At 38.4% G+C, this 20,362-nt stretch overlaps 1 protein-coding gene and 1 long non-coding RNA gene across 2 annotated transcripts in view; one reads left to right on the top strand and one right to left on the bottom strand.

The window, feature by feature from the left end:
• Nucleotides 1-20,362, top strand: part of SMYD3 (SET and MYND domain containing 3) — a 397,374-nt gene that overhangs the window by 105,459 nt on the left and 271,553 nt on the right. The gene's annotated exons all lie outside the window — the stretch shown is intronic.
• LOC116487728 overlaps nt 4,326-20,362 on the bottom strand; it is a 50,982-nt gene continuing 34,945 nt past the window's right edge. The window contains exons 3-5 of the long non-coding RNA XR_004253096.1: nt 12,481-12,568; nt 9,945-10,063; nt 4,326-7,968 (exon numbers count right to left, since the gene is read on the bottom strand). This is a non-coding gene — a long non-coding RNA (uncharacterized LOC116487728). The remainder of the gene's footprint in view (nt 7,969-9,944; nt 10,064-12,480; nt 12,569-20,362) is intronic.

Here is a 20,362-nt window from a genome sequence, read left to right as displayed (position 1 = left end):
GGTCTTTTTTTTTTTTTTTTTTTTTTTTTGAGACTGTCACCAGTGGAACACAGACATCATATTATAGGTAAACTAGAAAAGATAAAAGAGCATCATAGGATAACTTATGTCCAGCTCCCGGCTGGCTTCTCCTTGAGGTCAGACTGCAGTGCTCAGGGTTTTACTCAGTCAGGCCTTGAAACCGTCTTCTCTAATCCATAATCCTAAGTGAGGCTGCCATTACAAGTGTTGATGCAAGTCTTTTATTTTCTATTTTATTTCAGGACTGCTGTCTAAATTTAGTTAGTGTAACGCTACACCAGCTGCTGTGCCTTTGTGAGTTCCTATATGTTTTAATAAAGCTCTATTAACATCATTCTTAATTATGTGTAGGCAATACAAGTCAGAAGTGAAGAAAGCTTAACGTTTTCAGTGATGCCAAAAGGTGTTTATCAGCCTTTGTGAGCTGTATGTCTAGCCCTTACTATACTTATGGCAAAGAGATGCTATCTTGTTTACTTCTGTTGTGTGCCTGAATGCTACTCTGCTGCAGTTAAATTGAAATGAAGTTTTAGGATTGATCCCGTGCAGAGCAGCTGAGCAAGATTAATGTTAATTGATGTTTTCAGATAAACATCAGTGCTAAATAATATACATACATTTAATTTTTAGTATGACTTAGGCTTACAGATATGGACAGATGGAAAAAGGAACCTGAATTCTTTCTTCCTTGTAAGAAGTTCCCAGCATTTTTTCATTCATAAATTTAAATGAATGATGTCTTATTTCTGTGGATTGCTCAAGTCCCACAGAAAAATTACTTTAAAATGTATCTGAAGCTGAGAGCAAATACTAATACATAAAGCACAAAAAAATGGTGGTACTAGAGCAGTTCTGTAAGTGTGTATTATAATTGGAAATTATGAAATTAAGAACTTTGGAGTCACTAACAGAAATTTACTTCCAACTCTAGAAAAACTGGGTAGATACAAAGCCTCTGAATACCATCAGCTGGATTTCCGGTGATTTTATTCAATTAAAAAAAACCTGTTTTAAAGTCAGTTTTAGTGCTTATTGAATGTAGGTTACATTACAATGTTTTTTTTTTTTTTTTTTAACGAGGCTATAGATTTTTTACACTGTGTTTCTCCTTATAGCCTCACTTCCAGACAGAGTTAGGTTTGTGTATCTAAAATAGCACGCATATTTTTAAATATAAATGCAAGTCTGATTTTCCAGCAGTTAGAACTATTAAAAGGCCAGGTAATTGCAACTCCTTATATTTGTTATTACTGGTAAGATTTGATTTATTAATTTTCCTTTTACATGTAGCATAGTTTATTACTGAAATGCACATGGTAACAGCAAGCCAGATACTTTAAAACATGCTGCTATGTGGTCTAGTTAATGACTGGAAGATACTCTAAATGTATTTGTCTCAAGCAGAAATCATTCACAGAGCTGCACTGCTATAGTGCATTTCTAACCTCTTGCCCCTGTATGAAGGTGTTAGGGTGAGATATATTATTTTCTTATTATACAGTAGTGATGACTTTCTGCTCATAGCAGTCTTGTACAGTTTGTGAGACTCACCCAAACCTGTTTCTGTTTCATGTGCATCTTGGAGAGTCAAGCTCGAGTGCACAAAGCTTTCTGTGTGATGCTGCAGCAGATTTTGTGAGTCAGCAGTTTTAAACCGCATTAATGCCAAACCCATGCCAATATACAGTGCAAGGATGTTTTAATGTTTGGCCATTTTCTGTTTAATGAGGAAATTTTGTAAACCTGACCACCTGTGATCATTTGAACATGCATTTTTCTCCCTGTTGCAGTGTTTTTCCTTCTTTACGGTTGTCCTTTTTTTTTTTTTTTTTCTGTATCTTAGTGTCACTTATACTTTGTGCTCCCCCATCTTGCTTTTCATGTGTAAAAATATAACAGGCCACACGGTCTTTCCCTTTGCATTCTCTGTTTTCAGGCTTCTGCTAATTTTTTGATGCCCCTAATTCTGTCTTCAGGTTTTTAATTTTTTTTTCTGCTTTATGCACTTCTGTTTCTCTCCAATTTAGTATAATTTGTGTCTTCTCAAAGCTTGCTCTTTAATGCTGATTGTCCTTGTTGTCTTGGCTGTTCCTTACCCTTCTCCCTGCTCCCACAGCCCCCCACTGCACCCTGCTTTCCCAGCTGTGTTCTCCTGCACCCCGTGGCACCGACCTGTGTTGGTGCTGGGTGCCTTCAGCAAAGTCCTCAGTAGAAGCTGGTTCCACTGCGTTTGGACAAGTTTAGCAACTACACCTCATGGTATGAGACCAGTGTGCATATATCATATATCACTTATTTTTAATGAGATTTAACAAGAGTTTGGGTGTAACAACCATGAGAGGAGGAGGCACTTCTTATTTTTCCTTACTGGAGTATCAAGGTCACCTTATCTGCTGATAATGGGAAGAATAAACCCTTAATTTATGCTTGGGTACAAGCTTCTTTGTGTTTTATTTCATCTCTCCAGTTTGTCTGGAAGTCTCCACAATCAAAGTTTAAATCAGAGTGAGGATTAAGTACCTGTGATATATTCCAATGGCCAAATGCTTTTTTTCTGTAACAGAATAAAAATGAAATAGAAATGGCTGGAAGAAAATATATACTTCAGAGTTCATAACACCTCAGATGCAAAATACCTCCATACTTCTGTGTGTTGTGAGATAGGTAAGGGCTGAAGTTAAACTGCCTGCAGTCATTTTAATAAACAAAAGCATAAACAGTGCTATGAGCAATTAATGTTAATTTTGCACTTCTCTACATAGCCAGGGATAAGTACTTACTAGCATAGGTATGAATCTTTTTTATGGAAAAGGAAAAAGGGCTTGAGGTAACAGAGGAGTCTGACTGAAATGTGAATGTTCAGCACAATGGAAGGGGGATAAAAGCACATGAGTTCATTTGGCGGCTTCTCTTGAAGGGGATTTCAGCCTCGAATGGTCTAAGTGAAGCAGACAGAAGAATGCTGCTAGGAGCAGTCATAATAAAGGTGATCTACAGCAGCAGTTGGTTACAAAGGAGGAGTTAAAGGAGTTAAACTTATTTAGCCTTTAGTGGCAGCTCCAGGTTGCCATTAGGATGCTGCTGCATCGTACCGAGGCAGATGGCAAAAGGAAGCGCTGTGCTCCTGACACTGTGCATGTGTCCTCCAGCCCAGAGCTGTCTGGGGAAGGTGCAGGCTCCTGTGCAGGTATGGGAAGCGTTTGAAGAGCAAAGGGTTTTGACAACCCGTTAGTGCAGTCAGCATGGTCTGTAGTCCCCTGTAACTCCCCACTGCAGCCCCCAGGGAGAGATGCAGTAGCTGCATCTTGTGGGAGCCTCCTTGATAAGTGCATTGAAACATGTAGGAAACAGAATTTTGAAATCAAACTGCTTGTTAGGTCTTATGTGGCCTTGTTATTTTGTAAAATAAGGAAGCAAATTTGAATTGCTTACAAATACCAGCACAGAATATATAGAGAGCAATCTTGTGAGGCTTACAGGCTAAGCGCCTGTTTTTTTTTTCTCCCCTCCTATGCTGTGAGTGCACCTTGAAATGCCATTACCTGCTCGAGCTGAGAACAACGTAATTTGTAATGTGGTACAGCTAATTTTTCATTGTGGTTCCACTGGGGCATAGTGCAAAACAATCTGGTATAGCTACAGTGGTAGAACAGTAACCTGAATTCAGAGCAGGCGGCACTATGTCAGTTGCTGTCTCCTCTCACCTTTGGCCAATAATGAGGCTATTTGCAAAATTGCTGTTAGGCTTTTAAATATATTTTATATATTCTGCTTTTCACATAGTATGCAAACATATTCAGAAAAAAAAATGGAGGTTGGGTGATTACAAAATATAAATACAAAATGGAAATTGTAGTTAGCTGACATCCATCTTCTCCAGATCTAAAAGAAACATAGGACCACAGAATGGTTTGGGTTCCAAGGGACCTTAAAGATTATCTATTTCCATCCCACCTCCCACCAGACCAGGTAGTTCCTTAGTTATGTTGAGGAGCCAATTCTGTGGCCAAGATAGGAAGAGAAATGTTTTCAGAGCCAACTTAGACAACTTTCTGAGATTTTTTTTTTCTGCCATTCGCATAACAAATTGTAGTGTGTGCAAAGGAGATGAGAAACCCCAGCTCTTTTAGGCTGTCAGTGCCAAGTGCTGTGTTGGCTTTGAGAAGAATCCAGCTTGGAACAGCTCTGAACGGGATGGTGAGCTTCTGTAGTTTGGAAGCATTAAAACACAGCTGCTGAATTAAACTTCTCTGTGAATTTTCTTCTCTTGTCTGGAAGCTCAGCTTTCAGCTTAAAAGTTTTTTTTTTTTTTTTTTCCAAAATATGATAGATTACACCCTGAACTCCACAGTTTCCTCTGTTGCATTTTAGGTCTCTCCCAGGTCACCTAAATGCAAAGGTGAGAGGCAGCATGCCCCGTGTCCAGAAAGCTGGTGTGGTTGTTCTGCTGACCTTCCATCTGAAGGACAATTTCTTGTGTTTCTCTTGTCTTACCCAGCCTGTAATTTTCATGGAACTTGCTAAAATGTACTGCTGTTCTGTTGTCAAACTGAGCTGAAATTGGCCTGAAAATTCAGGAGTGACTTGGGGGAAATCTGATAGGCTATGTGATTGTGTAAGTATGCTTTCTTGTATCCTGGCTGCAAAAACTTCCAACCCTCAAACAACAAGGGGGAAAAAAGCCTTAATTTACCACAAAGGTGGTTTTCAGATGTCCCTGTGTGTCTGATCTGTGCATTTGGATTCAGCAATTAAAGTATTAATGCATGTAGCAGCATCTGTATCATTAAACTACTGGTATTCTGCACTGGATTTTTCTTCCCAGCAGAGCAAATTTTGCTGTATTATATTGAGTTCCTGGAGAATCCCAGAAAGGTGACTAAAATTTTAAATCTTGCATTGCATCATAATTTCCTCCTTGTGAGACAGCCAGCAAAGCCATGCTGCAGAGGTAGATTCTATCTCCTTTCCAAAGATAACAGGAAAAATACTCTTTACTATGTAATCACAATCCTTTTACAAGTCTGCCAGAATTAGCAATTCTGATAATCCTAAGTAGCGTGCTTCCTCAACCACTGTATTTACAAATGATTTACTTATTCAAGGCTTGCCTACCTGAATCAAAAACAAGAACTCATCTCTCCTCATAGAGAAAAGGATTACAGACTCTGTAATCTCCTTCTCATATCGATTCTGCTGTTGTATGGAGACGATTACTATTTTCCTGGCTTTAATCAAGGTTGCATTATTCGTGATATCATTTGATATGCAAAAGAAACTGGAAGCTCTTAAAAATAAAAGTAATAAGGAAAAGGTAATTTCTTATTCTAAGTTTCACTCAAAAATTGAAATTAAAGTCGTGTAAGTTAGCGTGCCTCGAGTGAGAATCTGTCTCATTAATATTAATCTCTGGACTCTAATGAGGACGCTAAGCTGCTATGTAATACTAAAAGGGCACAGGTGTGACATAGTCTCAGAGAAGGCAGCAGCCCTAAATCCCATAGGCTATTAAACCATAAATTGCAATACCTAATTATTAGGCAATTTCTTGTCTGGTTATTGAAAGGACTGGGGTTTTGAGTGTTTATCAGTGAAAAATAAATGGTTGTAGAAGACAATTTATCATACATGGAAGGATCACTGAAACTCCCTGTAACAGAAAAATATGATGGAGTGGAGTCTCCACTCCATGATGCCACTGTTTTATCAATATATATATTTATCAAATATATTTAGTATATTTGAAGGTTAGTTATGTTCTGCACAGCTCAAACATCTGTCATTTGGCCTATGATCGACACATAGTGCAGTTTAGTCTCAGGAAGAAACACTCAGTTTGCTGTTTTCAGCTGTACTCAGGCTTGAAGGGATGAATGGGAAAATAGACTCCATGGTTACTTTCCTGGGCAGTGTCAATGACAGCAGCCTGGATGCATTTGGGGAGTGTATTTAATATGTTTGTGCTCTCAGACTTTGCAGTGATGGATTCTGTATAAATAAATAAAGACTCAGGAGATTTAGTAAGGTGCCAGAGGAAGGCGATCACAATTTGTCTTGACTAGAAGCCTTCTGGAAGCAACATTCATAAACTCTATACTAATATGTTGTCCCCTCCACCCTGAAATTAAATAAAAATTAAAGGAAAGAAAAAACTTTTTTAGGTTTAAATGCCCTGTCATTTCTCTGCCTGCTAGCATAGCAGTTGTGTTCAGTGATAGTTCTTAATGGGGTGGTGGAGCAGAATTGGGGTGGGAATGTGCTGTATATGCTAAACCCACAAGTAAAATATGATTCTGTTGTCTTGAACAGAGAACTATTTATATGGTGAACTGTACAGATGTCTTGTAACGGAAAATTACTCTTCCTTCCTGAAAAACCACTTGATAAATCACAGGCTTCTCTTTATATTTGCTTCTCTCTTAATGTCTAGAAAATCCAAAAGTTATGCAAATGTGTAGTACTCCAATCACAGTAAACACCTGGAAAAACAGAATAAGCACTCTTAACAGATTACCTTAATATGCACTTTTTTATTCCTAACATTTGTTGAAAAGCTTATGAAATCCTAGGCAACATTTTTTTTTTATTGGAAATTAGAAGTTTTCTATGTGGTTAATGAGTTTTGCAGCTTTTGTAATTGACAGAACCAACCCTTTTGAATGGTTCACTAAATGCAGCACATTAATCTATTGCTTATTATTGTTTCCTGTAACTGGCAATGGTAACATGAGTAAAAGTCAGTCCCTAGGTGTTTTGGTACTTAAGACTGGACTCAGATTTGATTTAAAAGTGGTGAACTGGCTAGGTATTCAGGTGGGACAAGGACTGAGGTCCTAGCTCCTGACTATTAGTGGTCACCAATAATGCCCTGGACTGCATTTGAGTCAGGAGGCACTGCAGTGTTGCCATTCGGGATGTACTGCATGACTGGTACCTTACATATCCCTGCTCTGGTTTTGCGCTGGAATGTTGCATGTTCAGTGTCCTGTCCTGAAACACTCAGCACAGCTCTGCCTTCTGCCATGCCTTGCTCCCAGGTAGCCAAAAAGATCCTTTTATGAATATTTTAATGTGCATTTAAAACATAGTGGTTTAAAACATACAATCATTGCGTGTTTCAAGGCAAAAGTAATCCTCATTGGTGTGCTGGAGCTTAATGGTGTCGTGATGAAGGGTGGATGTACTGCTTTACTTCCGTGCGGAGTTGTGCCTCAAGGTCTTTTTTTCTCTGAGCTGTGGAGAGAAACTGAAGTAAAATACAGTGGAGTGCTTTTTTCATGTGCTGGATTTCTGTAATTGCAGAATGTGCTGGATTTCTGTAATTGCAAGGAAAGTCTGTTATTGGTATGCCAACTATGGGTACCCCTTTGCCATAGCTGTTTGCCTGATATTAGCCAGGTTTAATAGGAAAACAAAGCTTTGTAATTTGTCTGTGTTGTTGCCCCCTTCTGTGTGACCTTCTAAAACTACTGGCAAGCTTTGAATAACACCAACAGTTACGTGTCTGCGTGAGCTTCCTCAGTTACAATAGCTTGGTGGGGGAGTGCCCCTCAGAGAAGAGGCCATGGCACCAGCTGCCTATTGCACTGGAGATGCCAGTGAATCAATGTGAATGAGGCCCTCAAAACCATGCTTTGTATGGTCTATAAGCCAGAGAGTGTATTGGGCTTTCTGTCCTCAGAGGCAGGACAGACCTTGTGGATGGGTTATCTCCTCCCTGTTCAGCCAAGCCATGCAGTGTTTGAGTGGTGACTTCATTCACAAGGGTCTCCATCATGACACAGAGCTCTTCTGTGGTGGTTTAACTGTTGGTCTTGTCCATTGCTGTTCTGAAATGGGAGTAAACCGTGGCAGATCTAGACCTGATAGACTGCTTGGTGTCCGTTGCCTGCCTTGTCCATCTCCGATTGTCTCTTGCTCAGTGGGGCTGCGTGACTTGGGCGATCCCTGCAAAAATAACCCATGTGAGCATGTTCTACACATTTTTCTGATCCCTTCAGTGCCACTAAAGTTCGACAAAGTTTTGATACTTAAATGTACATACATTGAAACAGAAAACAGCATTAAAAACTCATTTTTACTTGTTGAGATGTATTTCTTTTTCTTCAGTAAATGTTTAATTTTAATGAGTTGTAAGCAGCTTACTGTTTGTGTTTGGGGGAAAAAAAAAAAAGAATCCCCAAGAGAACAATATCAGATCATTTGTTAGGGAAAAAAAGCTTTAATGCTTGCTAATTGCATGAGTCTCCTGTTATTAGCATTTCTGGTTAAAGACAAGTCTTTCCCTTTAAGCTTTGCTGGAGAAACATTGTGTGGTTTTACTTCCTTTTATTAAAAAACAGCCCAACCAAACAAAATGCTCAAAACAAAGACCTGGTGCAAGAGAGGCAAGTGCCTCTCTCCATGCTGAGAACAAGGTGGGGCAACATCAGAAGGCGGCGAATAGTGAGGCAGTGTTGGAAGCAAAATTAAAACTTGAAAATACCAATCTGAAAAATGCAGTTCCTCTACCTACCCTAGAGTTCCTCTACTTACGCTAGAATACATCTGATTAGAGAGTGTATGAACAGTGAGGTGAAATGTTAATTAAATGTCAGTAGTTTGTATTCCCCACGGCAGGTTAAGATGCTGTGTGCAGACCAGTGACACGGTGGGTGGGCAGTGCGGTTTCCTGCAGGGGGGCTAGCACAGGACCCAGGAGTGGGAAGGTCATTTCGTGCTCTGCTCTGGGCATACTTCATCCACATCCTAGAGCCAGGCTGGCACAGCTGATGCAAAACTCTCTGCTCCTGTTTATTGCACACCACGGAAGAAAACGGTTGAGAGAGCAGCCTTTGCTGTTTTTGGGGCTACTGGGTGCAATGGTTCTATTCTCTTGAGGATGAGATTAAGCTCAGTGCTGCTAAAGAATAAGAGATACTGCCAGGTATGAATGAATTCTATAATATCACAAATAAAACCTTTTTTTTTTTTCTAAATTAACATGGACATCAGTGTTTTATGTATTGGCACATAAAATAAATTTCATTTAGATGAAGCACAATAGAGGAACCTGTTCATGCGGAAATCAATGGGATTTGGGCTTTCAACCTTTGATTTTCTTTTAATTATTTTTAAAAAATATTTAATGAGTGTGGGATATCAGGCCCATGACTGATAATCGTGCTTGTATCATATTTCTGATACTAGCCACAAGTCTTACAATTCATTGAAGTGGTTTCTTACCCATTTTTTTGTAAAATGGAAATAGGAGGTTGTTTCCTAAAGCAGTCTGAATTTTTTAAAATCAGATTTATTTGTAGGAACTAAGTACTGAGTACTAGAATGCATTATTCTATTCCAAATTTATCATTAAGGATATTACCCTGTCATTGTTAACTGAAGATTCAGTTACACCTACAATAGTAGGAAGCATGTTCTGTTCAAAATCAATGCCAAGTGTAACTACACTAGCAAAACAAACAAGAAAAAAAAAAAAAAGTGGGCTGCTTTTAAAATCATGGCTAGTATTTGTGAAGATGCGTAAGTCAACTCTCAGCAACATTGCAGATGATTCAAAATGGGGTGGATTAGTTGTGCTGCCAGTTAGAGAGACCTAGGCCACCAGTAGTTTCATGTGGATCGACAAAGGCAAGTGCACAGTCCTGCACCTGGGCAGGAACAACGCCAGGCACCAGCATACACAAGTGGAAAGCAGCCTTGCAGAAATGGACCTTGAGGTACTAGTGAACAGCAAACTGACCATGAGCCAGCTGTATGCTCTCGTGGCAAAGCAGGCCAACAGCATCCTGGGTTTTGTTAGGAAGAGCATTGCTGGCAGGTTGTTGGATGAGGATTGTTCCTCTGTATGAAGCACTGGTGCTCATCTCTGTGGTTTTGTGTCCAGTTTTGTTCTCCCCAGCGTAAGAAGGATGTGTACTTACTGGAGCAGTTCCAGAGTAGGGACACAAAGACAATGAAGGGATGGGAGCCAGTGCTGTCAGAGCTGGCACTCATCAGCCTGGAGAAGATTCAGAAGGATCATATGAGTGCATATAAATACCTGATGGGAAGGAAGGAACAAGTAATCAAGAGCTTTTTCTCAGTAGTGCCCACTGGCAGGATGAGAGATGATGGTCACAAATAATAGTAAAAACAAAACCAAAACATGCAATTCCATCTGAAGACAGTAAAAATCTTTTTTCACTGTAGGGGTGATCAAACACCGGAACAGATTGCCTTTAGAGTATGTGAAGTCTCAATCCGTCAAGATATTAAAAACCTGGCCTTAAATCAAATCAAATCAGGTTCTAAGAAAGGATGCTTGCTACAAAATGTACTGCATGTGAAACACACTGCTGAATTCATACTAGGGTCCTCCCAGTGGTGTATTACAAGCTCTACACAATTTTGTTCAGGCTGGCTGAGTTTCTTAGGAATGAGAGGCTCAGGTTTTCCACTGGTAGTGCAGGTTTGTCTGAGCTTGGTCTTCTAAATAGTGACAGCTGAAAATAAAAATCAGTGCACAGCAAATGGACAGGGAGTGCATCTCCTTTTTTTTTTTTTAATTATTATTATTTTTTTTTTTAATTTATTTTGACCTGTACCTATAGATGCCCCAAATGAATTTTTGGGAAGGTCAGGCTGAAATCTGGATCAGCTCAAGTCTTCCTTCAAGTGTGGGTGGTGTGTTTAATTCTTAAGGAGCTGTACAAGTAGTGGTTTCAGGTAAATTACTAGTTCTGTACATAAAAGCTTGTTCATTTCTCTTCCAAAATGAACTGTGTTATTATGATACTCTAGTTGCTCTGCTCAGTTTTTATTTATTTATTTTTCTTCTGATGAATAGCTACTATCAGCAGAACTACATTCTACATTAGAAGCTTATATAAACCTAAATTTTTGTCCTCTTGGCCTTTAGTCATCTCCTTAATATTATCTTCTGCAGTTGTTATAATGAAAACACAGTACATGTCCAGACTTAAAAATATCCACCCAGGGAAAGACTGGCTGCAGAATGATCCTTCTATAGATTTATATCACTGTGCATACTACTAAACAAATATTTACCTTACTACGGGGTTCATTTTGAGAGCTGCTAGACACTTACTGTTTTGCAGGCTATGTGCAGGATTCAGTAATGGAGAGAAATAGAATTTCTAAGTGCTAAAATGTGTACCAGCATATACAAACCAATAACCAGCACAGTGTGATTTGAAGAAATGACTTCCCGCTATACAGTGCATGTTCTTTAAAAAGAGCAACCACTGCTTTCTAGCTCATTGTAATTCACACTGCGTCCAGCACTACTGGAAAACTAATGAAAATGCTGGGAGTACAAGGCTTTATTTTACTGTTGAGAATTCTCGGTGGTTACAATATTATGTTGTGCCTAATTCTCCTGGTATCACGTTTTTTTTAACAGTGATTTTTATTTTCAGCCCAGTGATCCATTTCATGCGTTAACCCCCTAACTCCTGAATGTACCAAGTAGCACAAAGGAGATTTCATAGCAAAATGTTTTTGCTAGATTAATTGTAAACACGAAAATTCTTCTCAAGCAGCTAGAAATCTTGTATGCATAGGCTTACTGGCATGGAAATCTGGGTAGCAGGAGCTTTTAAGTCAACCTCCAAGATCAAAGTGCTGGGATAGGAGGAGGAGGTGCTGGTTTTATTTTTTCATCCAAGACTCTGTGACATGAAACCATGCAACTGTTGCCATAGTAAAGTTATATTAAATTGACTAAAAGCCAGTCAACAGTAGTGTGCAAAAAATAAACCAAACCAAACAACCCTTCCCAAAAACAAACCAAAACAAAACATCCCCTCCCAAAAAAGAAAACCAGAAGGATAAACACTTTGTTTTCCCTCCTATAATATGGAACTATAGGAACTCATTTTACAACTCTCTGTGACTCTTTTTAAAAAAATATATACATGATTGCCAGCAGTGAAGTCATGGAGTGTTTCTGGGATTTGGAGTATGTTGTGTTTCAAATATAATTTTTGTTTTTCTAAAATTTATCATTCATGAAGCACCTTCAGTTGTCAACTGTATGATAAAAGAGTCATCTCCTCCTTAACTGAGTACTAAAATTCAGAAGATATTATCACTAGAATGTTATAAATGGTATTTTTGCACATTTCTTGAAGTTTTGGAAGAATTTACTTGCATCTTTGCTGCCTTTTGCTTTGTTACTCGTGAGTAATTTAGAGTACATCTAATGAACTACATTATTTCCCTCCCTGCTGCACCCTGCATACGTGCAATTGCAGGGACTGAGAGACTAGGTAACATCGCATGTCCCAATCTCTTTGCATCTAATTTGAGGAAGACAGGAGCATGTGGTTATGAAATAAAAGATAATTTTTGGTTGTGTTAATCTTTGTAATTGTATGGTTCAGGAGTTCTGTTAAAAGTGAATGATACAGTCAATATCTGCAGCATTGCTATGCTGTTCAAGAAAAAAAGTCAAACCTGAGTTCTTGTGACTGGAGCACCCAGACACCAAGTGCAGAGGTCGATCCCTCTCAAGGTCCCTTTCAGAGAGATGCTCTCGTGATACCTATGTAGGTAAAGAAGAAGGATAGCAGCCTTATTACAGACCCCTTGTTTAACTTCAGAGGTTCTTAATTTCCTCTTGTTTCAGCACCTGAAGTCTTTGAATTACATGTTAGGGACCTAGTGCTGCAGTGTGAGCTCAAGCATCTACTGCCATTTGAGATGGTCTTGGCCCCCAGTTGCTTGTTCCTGCCAGGTTCTGCCAGGTCCCGTGTCTGTGTTAGATCATGAGGTTGTTTTAAATGCACAGGGCATCTCACATAGCACTTAGGTAACTAAACTTGCTTTGAGCTTCTAACACCATCACAGTTTGCCTTGTCAACTTTTCCAGAGAGGCAGGTATACCTTGAAGGGTTTATTTATTTGAAGGGGCTTCAAGTGTTTATTGGCATTGTGGCATTAAGGGGAGAAGGTAAATTGGATAAGTGTTTCTTGCCCACTAAAGGCAGAGAGGTTGATGTTTCTCATAAATTTGTCAAGAAATTGTCTCCCTCTGTAGCTGTACTGTACAGACAGGCTTCTCTGTTACTACTGAAAGTTCAGCCATGTTAGGGGGTTTGACCATAGCCTTTGTTTTGGAGGGAAGGTGATAACTTTTGTGCCTAGGATAATACCCATGATATTCTCAGGTGCCTAGATGGGATTTATTTATTTATTTATTTATTTATTTATTTTTAAATGAGCACTCCAGTAATCCCCTTCTTAACTTAATAGGGGTCTGAGAAATCACAGTTACTCTCTGTTTTGGCAGGGAAATTATGCAGGTACTAATAGCCACTGTTTTTGTGACAGGGCCAAGTGTCTTAAATTAGAAGCAACAAGCCAAAGTCTCTGACTGGAATTGGCCCCAACACCTTGAGTTTGACCTGATGCTCCAAAGGGAGCAGACTTCAAGAATAGATTTGTTGTATTGGAAGCTTACAATCCACACAGAAAATGAGAAATGATGAATAAAAGAAAAATAATAATTGAAATGGGTCTGGGGAAAAAGGGAAGGACTGAAGGCTAGAAGACTAGCCCACCCTCTCCCTCAGGGTCTGCTGTGATACATGATATTGGTCAGTGTGTCTGCCCTCCCCTTTTCCTTTTATTTAAATTATTATTTTATTTAGTTAAATTATTTAATATTCCCCCAATAATTATTTTTCCTCTAATTAAATTATCCTTATCTCAACCCGTGAGTTTTTTTTTTTTCTTCTTCCCCTCCTCTTCTGAGGAAGGGGAGATAGAGAGAGAGGTTGCAGTGGCATTCACCTGCCTAGCAAGGTAAAACCACTACAGTGTAAAACAGTGGTAGCAAGGCCCTAGTTGCTCCTTGAGGAAAGTGTGAAAAAGCATGGTTGAAAATTTAACTAATGGACAAAGGACCTCACTGTCATTGCCTAACCGGGGAGCAAAGCATCAGGGAATAAGAGAGAGGTGAGAAGGGTCCAGAGAGCAAGCACCTTGATGGTCCAGTCAAGGAGCCTTTGTCAGAGTGAAGAAGGGAAACCAAGGTGATCCCAAAGAGAAGGGTGGCCTAGTCACGGCGATGGGACTATAATCCCCTGTATCACCATATGGGAGAGGATATGAAGAAGGGGCAACTGCATTTGTCAAAGGAAAAGCTAGCTCTTGCAGCCTGATTTTTATACCTAACAAAAAGAGAAAACTTTCTTGTTGCTGAAGTCTGCATGCACAGATAAGGTTTCTGCAGTGAAAGTATTTGAATATGCTTAGAAAAATGGTCGACCTGAGCATGTTTCCATTTCAGCTGAATTTGAAGCTAATATCAAGTAAATAACACTGACGTTTTTTCTTCTACTTTGCTAGAGAAATCAGAGCTGTGGCTGCTCAGATGTCCCCTTTCTCCAGGTGCTGACATTCTTCTGCATTCCCTGAAAGCATGTTATCATGCTGAAGTGTTCAGTTTCTTTTAAAAAGGAGTGTGAATTCTTCACATGTCTTCCTCCCTCATATAAAAATAATACTTCGGTAACCAGGACTCTCCTTAAAGAGGTCTAGTCCAGATGAAGCACTTGTTATCTGCAGAGTACATTGAATAAAACCTGAAGACTTCATATAACATTTAAACATGTGCAATAAAATGCACGTACAATATAGTGTTTTCTAGGTACTCCAGATGATTGCCTGTAATTAATTGGCCTTTCTTCTTTGTACAACATAGTGATCTCATGAGTGAATACATTTAATGTTTTGTCTTTACAAACCGTGATTTTCAATTTTATTTTCTTTCTTTCCAACCACTCATTTTCCAATTAGGAAAGGGAAAAAGGGAGGCCCAGGAATTTCTGCCTTTAGGGAAAGCTCATTGTGAGTGAGCAGGTACAGTTCTTCTAAAATAAATGAATTCTTCTGTGACTTCTAAAATAATTGCATGCACCAGCATTACAGTAGATCTTTCTTCTGCAAAGCATAGTTGGAACAGAGTTCAAGATCAGTGGTACATAGTGGTATGGCACTGTCCCATTCCTTCATACTGCTGCGTTCTAATACACCAAGTGACTCTTATTTACACCGTTTGCCTAAGCAGTTGTTGAAGAAACATCTGATAGCTAGATTGTACTGACTTTATCTCTATTGATTAACAAGCGTTTATTGTGATGTCTATCTATTGACTACTTCTGTGGACTGGACTTTTTAAGGGGTTATTTTATTTTATGGCATCCTCTACAACTGGTGAGAAAAAGCCCTCTGTGTTTAAAATAAGTTCATCCATTATTTTTCATTGTTTGTCCTATTGCAGCCATTACCTTAGATCACGTAGATATAGTAGAAACAATATTTATAGGAAACAGTTCAATCTCATCCATTAAAAGAAAACCTTTCCAGATTATACCCCATGAAAAGGCAAGATTGTCATCCTTTAAAGGAGACAAAAGGAGAAAAAAGGCATACCCACAAACAAATCGTATTTTTACACAAAGGAAGTAAATAACAGAAAAGAAAAAACAGAAAAGATTTTCTTGGTTCTTTCAGTACCTTCCTAACCTTTTAGTTGAGGTTACATGGTGTTGTCTTCATACGTAAATCTTACTGGATTCATCCCTCATATTCTGGCCCTGTGTTTGGAGAGAAAACCCTAACATTAAAAAAAAAAAGATATCCATTTCCTGTGGTTATGAGTGAGATTTATATTGTGGGTGATAAAAAGCAGGGGAGGTACAATCTGTTCCTTCATCACAAGAGATATCAGCGACAAATTTCTTGAGGGTTTTCCTCATCTGTAGGTGTTGCAAAGAAAGCAGACCCTGCTAAACCCAGTACACGGGTCAGAAGTTTCTCTTGGTCTGAGAGTTGATAATGAGAATACATTTCACCCTCTAGAGATAACCAAAGTAGGAGGAGTCAACTAACTGCCTGTTACATAATATGGCTTTAAACACAGACATTTAAAGCCTTCTGCCATGTAAATTAGAATTTCTGTTTATGGGATTGCATTTTCACTGAATATTTTTCTTATTAGAAATGCAGAGAGCCTAAAAGCCTCATTTCACACAGCACCTAGAAAGAAGTGTTATGCTGTTAGGAAAAGAAATGCTGTTTTACAAAGCTGAAGTGCATTTGTGGTGTCTTTCTGCATACACTGTTTCATTCATTGCAAGAGTATGATTCGTACCGACTTTCTCTTCTTATGAGACAAAAAAGGAAAGAAAAACTCAGAAAAACTTTTTTTTTTTTTTTTTTTTTTTTTTTTTTGGGAGAAAGAATATCCATTGGTGGGAATTTCAGACGATAAAGGTAAAAAATGAGATACCTGTCTCTCTGATCTGCCTACACTTATGTGAAACTTGGCTAATGGCAGTATAGTTCTTGATCACTGAGTGAAGGGCTTACATTTTGAAAGGCAACTTTTGCCACGAAAGATGGAAGTTGAAATGGGATTTTGTCTCCTTTATAAAACGCTTTTGTGCCATTAGCTCAAAAGCTTTATGTGATAGATGAGCCACATATGTTATTACTGGAAAGAAACACTTGCCAAAGCTGACTGAAAACTCTCATAAACACCCCATATGGAGAAATGCTACAATAGTAACTCTCTCAGACCAGCAAGCTTAAAAATATATACTGGATGTATCTAGGACCATTGACAACCAGTACGAAATTAGGTCCTGTTTCTGCAATTTTATCTTTGATTTTACAGATATTGGGGTTGGCAGAAACAACTTTCAAATCTCAGCACAGTAGGCTAAAGACTACTTGCCGTGAAGGGAGATGAAATAGAGGACAGCATAACATTGGTCAGTCAGCCTTTTTTTCCCTCTGCTGTTCTGATTTTATTGTCCAGTGATTCTTTCAGAAATCTGTCTGGTTGGTCTTGTAATACTCAGAATTGTTTGAATTCAATGAGATTTTCTTCTTGTTTGCTTTTCCTCTGAAGGTTTATTTTCTTCTCTCTTTGCTACTAAATGTAACAACTCCTGGAGAACATATTTTTGATTATGATTTGAAATTTTGGAACATTTCTGATGGTTGAAAAAACACTAAAATGTCTACTAGGGCAGAGAAGCCTAGAAACAAACAGCCATTGTCATAATTTACAGGCAATTATCCTCAACTTTATTCTACCTTTTCACCTCTCCAGCATTCTTTAAGAAGACTTTCAAGAAAAAGAGCAGGGGTGCTGTGGGACTGGTGCTTTTTTCTGTGGAGGGACAGATGTATGTGAGGTCGGGTAGGCACTGGTGGAGGAGGCACAGAGAGTCTTCCTCTGGTGAAGGAGAGAAGCTGAAACAGCACAATGAAGGCAGAGGGAGAAAGCATGCTGCATTCATTTCATCTTTGGAAAATGGAATTATTTCCAAAACTCCCTGCAAGTTGAAAATAACACATAAGATTCAGCTTGAAGAAACTTATTTTCTGCTTCAAAACCAAATTAATTTTCATATTTATTTTTTAATATTTTTTAGAGTCATGAAAGTAGTAGCAGTTCATGATGTGTTTGCTGTTGTACAGAGTAAATATTCAGTTGAAATAGCCAAGTGACTGTGGTATCTTGTCATTCTGGGCCATCACTGGGAGTCTCCTGTCAGTGATTCATTCAGTATCAGTGACAAAACATTGGGAACACTCATGAGTGAGTAGGGTAAAATATGTATTAAAACAGACTTTGCTTTGAAATAAAATATTTTGATTCAAGGAAAAGCAGGTTGAGTGTAATTTTAAATTAGTCGATGATTTTTAGCAAAAGCACAGTGCCCTCAAACCTGTACCGTAGTAGAAAATGGTTTTAATGGAATTGTTTCAGTCAGCTGTAGCTGGAGGTTTTCTTTTGCAGGAAAGCTCTCACAGCGTTATATATATACTTATATACGAATTTATTCAGTAAGTCTCTCTGACAGAATTGTGGAAGTCAAGAAGATATGATAGGTTAACATAAGAAAAGCAATGCTAATGACTAATTATATGCATTATGCTATTAATGATCATTTCTCCTTTACAGTGTAGGAAAGTAAGTGGGAGGTCAACAGAGAGAAAAAAGAACAAACAAATGAACAAAAAACCACGGTGAGCCCTCCTCAATCCCTCCTCCTCAGGCCTCCTATGTCTGAAATCCTTTCTTGCGTTAGGAAACTAATTATACCGGGGTTGCTGACCCAGTTCTCTTTCAAGTACTGAAATCGTGGAGAATCTTTCTTGGTTCAGGTAGCAATTAGCAGTCACCTAGCTGTACAGCTGGCATTGTCCTGTTATCAGCCTGCTCAGTGAGCCCTTCTGCTTTGATGCAGATGGGAGCAGGCTGCTGCTACAAGGAAAGTTCCCACTTTTTCCTGATGAAATTTTTGTGGTTCTTCATCATATGCATAGTTTCCACCATAGCTTTTTCTCATGACACCTCTCTCTCTGCTCCTGTCACAGTTGATTTTCCTGTCCGTTGTGTAAGTTCATTCACAGGGCTCACAGATCTGCATGACATGTGGTATCCCCTCCTTTTCCAAGCTCATGTGCACCACACCACCCTCAGTACCTCCACTGAAGTCTGTGGACTACATTTGGGTGAAGCAGCCATGTGCAGGAGGAACAGACTGCCTTGCATGCCTGTATTTCCTCTGTGATGTGTGCAACATGCTTTTGGTGCTCCATGTGAAGGCAAATAGATAATCTTAATAAAAATGTGTAGCATGTGGCCGACACATCACAGTCATCTAGGAGACTCCCCCTAATTCTCAATGTTTTTGGAAAGTTGTAAGTTAATTAACTCCATTAGTATCATAAATAAATAAATAAATAAAAATCTCCATAGCAGCTACCAGAAGTATTTTTAATTATGGCATGCTCCTAAATCAAAACCGTGTGTATTTTTTTCTTTTTTTTGAAGTCAGCTGTTCTGTAGCAGCCTCCATTTTAATTAATTTACTAAAGTTTTAAAACTTAGCACTGGAGCATATTGTTGTGGTTGAGCTTGTTAATCACAAATGGGTAATTGACTTGTTCCAATGTGTGCATTTGTTCTTTTCTTCTTTCCTCACAGACTATAACTGCTTGTTAGGGCTCTCATGCCATGAAGGATCTTTATGGATCTCCAGGGCTGGTTGTGTGTCCATGTGTGAATACACAGTCACGTGCTTGAAATCCGTTTTGGGATTTCCTCAAAATTATTTCATAGACATGGTCTACTTCACAGTGAAATCAAATGTTATATAAACACTTACAATCATATTTTTGATGTTGCAGGTTTGTTTTTTTTTTTTTTTGCTTATTTGTTTATTTTTATCTAAATGACAGAGGAATTGTTTAAATGAATGAAAATTAAAACAGTCTTTCACAGATTTTATTCTTCTTTGAATAGATCATTATGAACACTTACAAATTACTGAAAAGTCCGTGACTGAATTTTACTTTTTAGGGAAACACAGCGCGGAGACGGACTGTAGGTAAGACATTCTCTAAATTAAGATGAACTAGTTTTCTAAAATGCAGTTATTCATTTTAACACAAGATAGAGATAAATTTGTTATATAATTAACGCTTAAAACTCAAGCCTTAATACCATTCTGAGAATAGAAAACACCAACACACTTCACTGACCATTTCTTTGATTTCTAGTAGAGAATTGGGGAATAGTAAAGAGAATCATATATGAAAAAAATATCAAAATTAATTTGGAAAATCAAAATTAATCAGGACAGTTATTAATTTAATGTGATTCAAATATTGGCAGGATTTTTTTCTTCTCAGAATTACTTTTGGTTTGCCTGAACTGTCTTTCCCTTTCATTCTACTTGGCATGTATTTTATGGAGATGATGCTTAGTGGTATTGACTACTGGCATATGCATCAGAGTCCTGGTAACATGAACAGTTTCCCAGAAATCTATGGCTCAGTACCTCACCTTTCCCTAGAGTGCTGTGGAACATCACACAAGCCATTTTTCACTATATGGCATTGGTCCTTTTGAAGAAGGAATAAAGAAACAGGAGGATAGTCTATATAATGCTTAAGAAATTCAAAGTCATTAAAGAAATGCTTGCAACAGTTTCTAAATATTCTTTTAAGACAAAGACAGCTCAAGTACTTTATTATTATTATTATTATTACTTACGGTTTTGAAGTTAAACGTTCATGTCTCTTTGTATATAATTCCTTAGGAAATTAGACTTGAGATCCTTGAAGCATGGACCACTTTATGGCAATGCTTACTGTTGAAAGCCTGGGTTAGGTTGCTGTCTTATTTTATCCTTATTATCACTGTTTTGTTTCATCCGATTTAGACCAATAAGTAATTCATGATGCATGTTTTTCAGGGCCTGTGGGGGTTTGTTTAAGAATCTTTGGAAAATTGATTTAAAATTTTGTG

This window comes from Aythya fuligula, chromosome 3 (genome assembly GCF_009819795.1).
Source record: "Aythya fuligula isolate bAytFul2 chromosome 3, bAytFul2.pri, whole genome shotgun sequence".
NCBI lineage: Eukaryota > Metazoa > Chordata > Aves > Anseriformes > Anatidae > Aythya > Aythya fuligula.
This window is presented reverse-complemented; position numbering and strand designations above follow the sequence as displayed.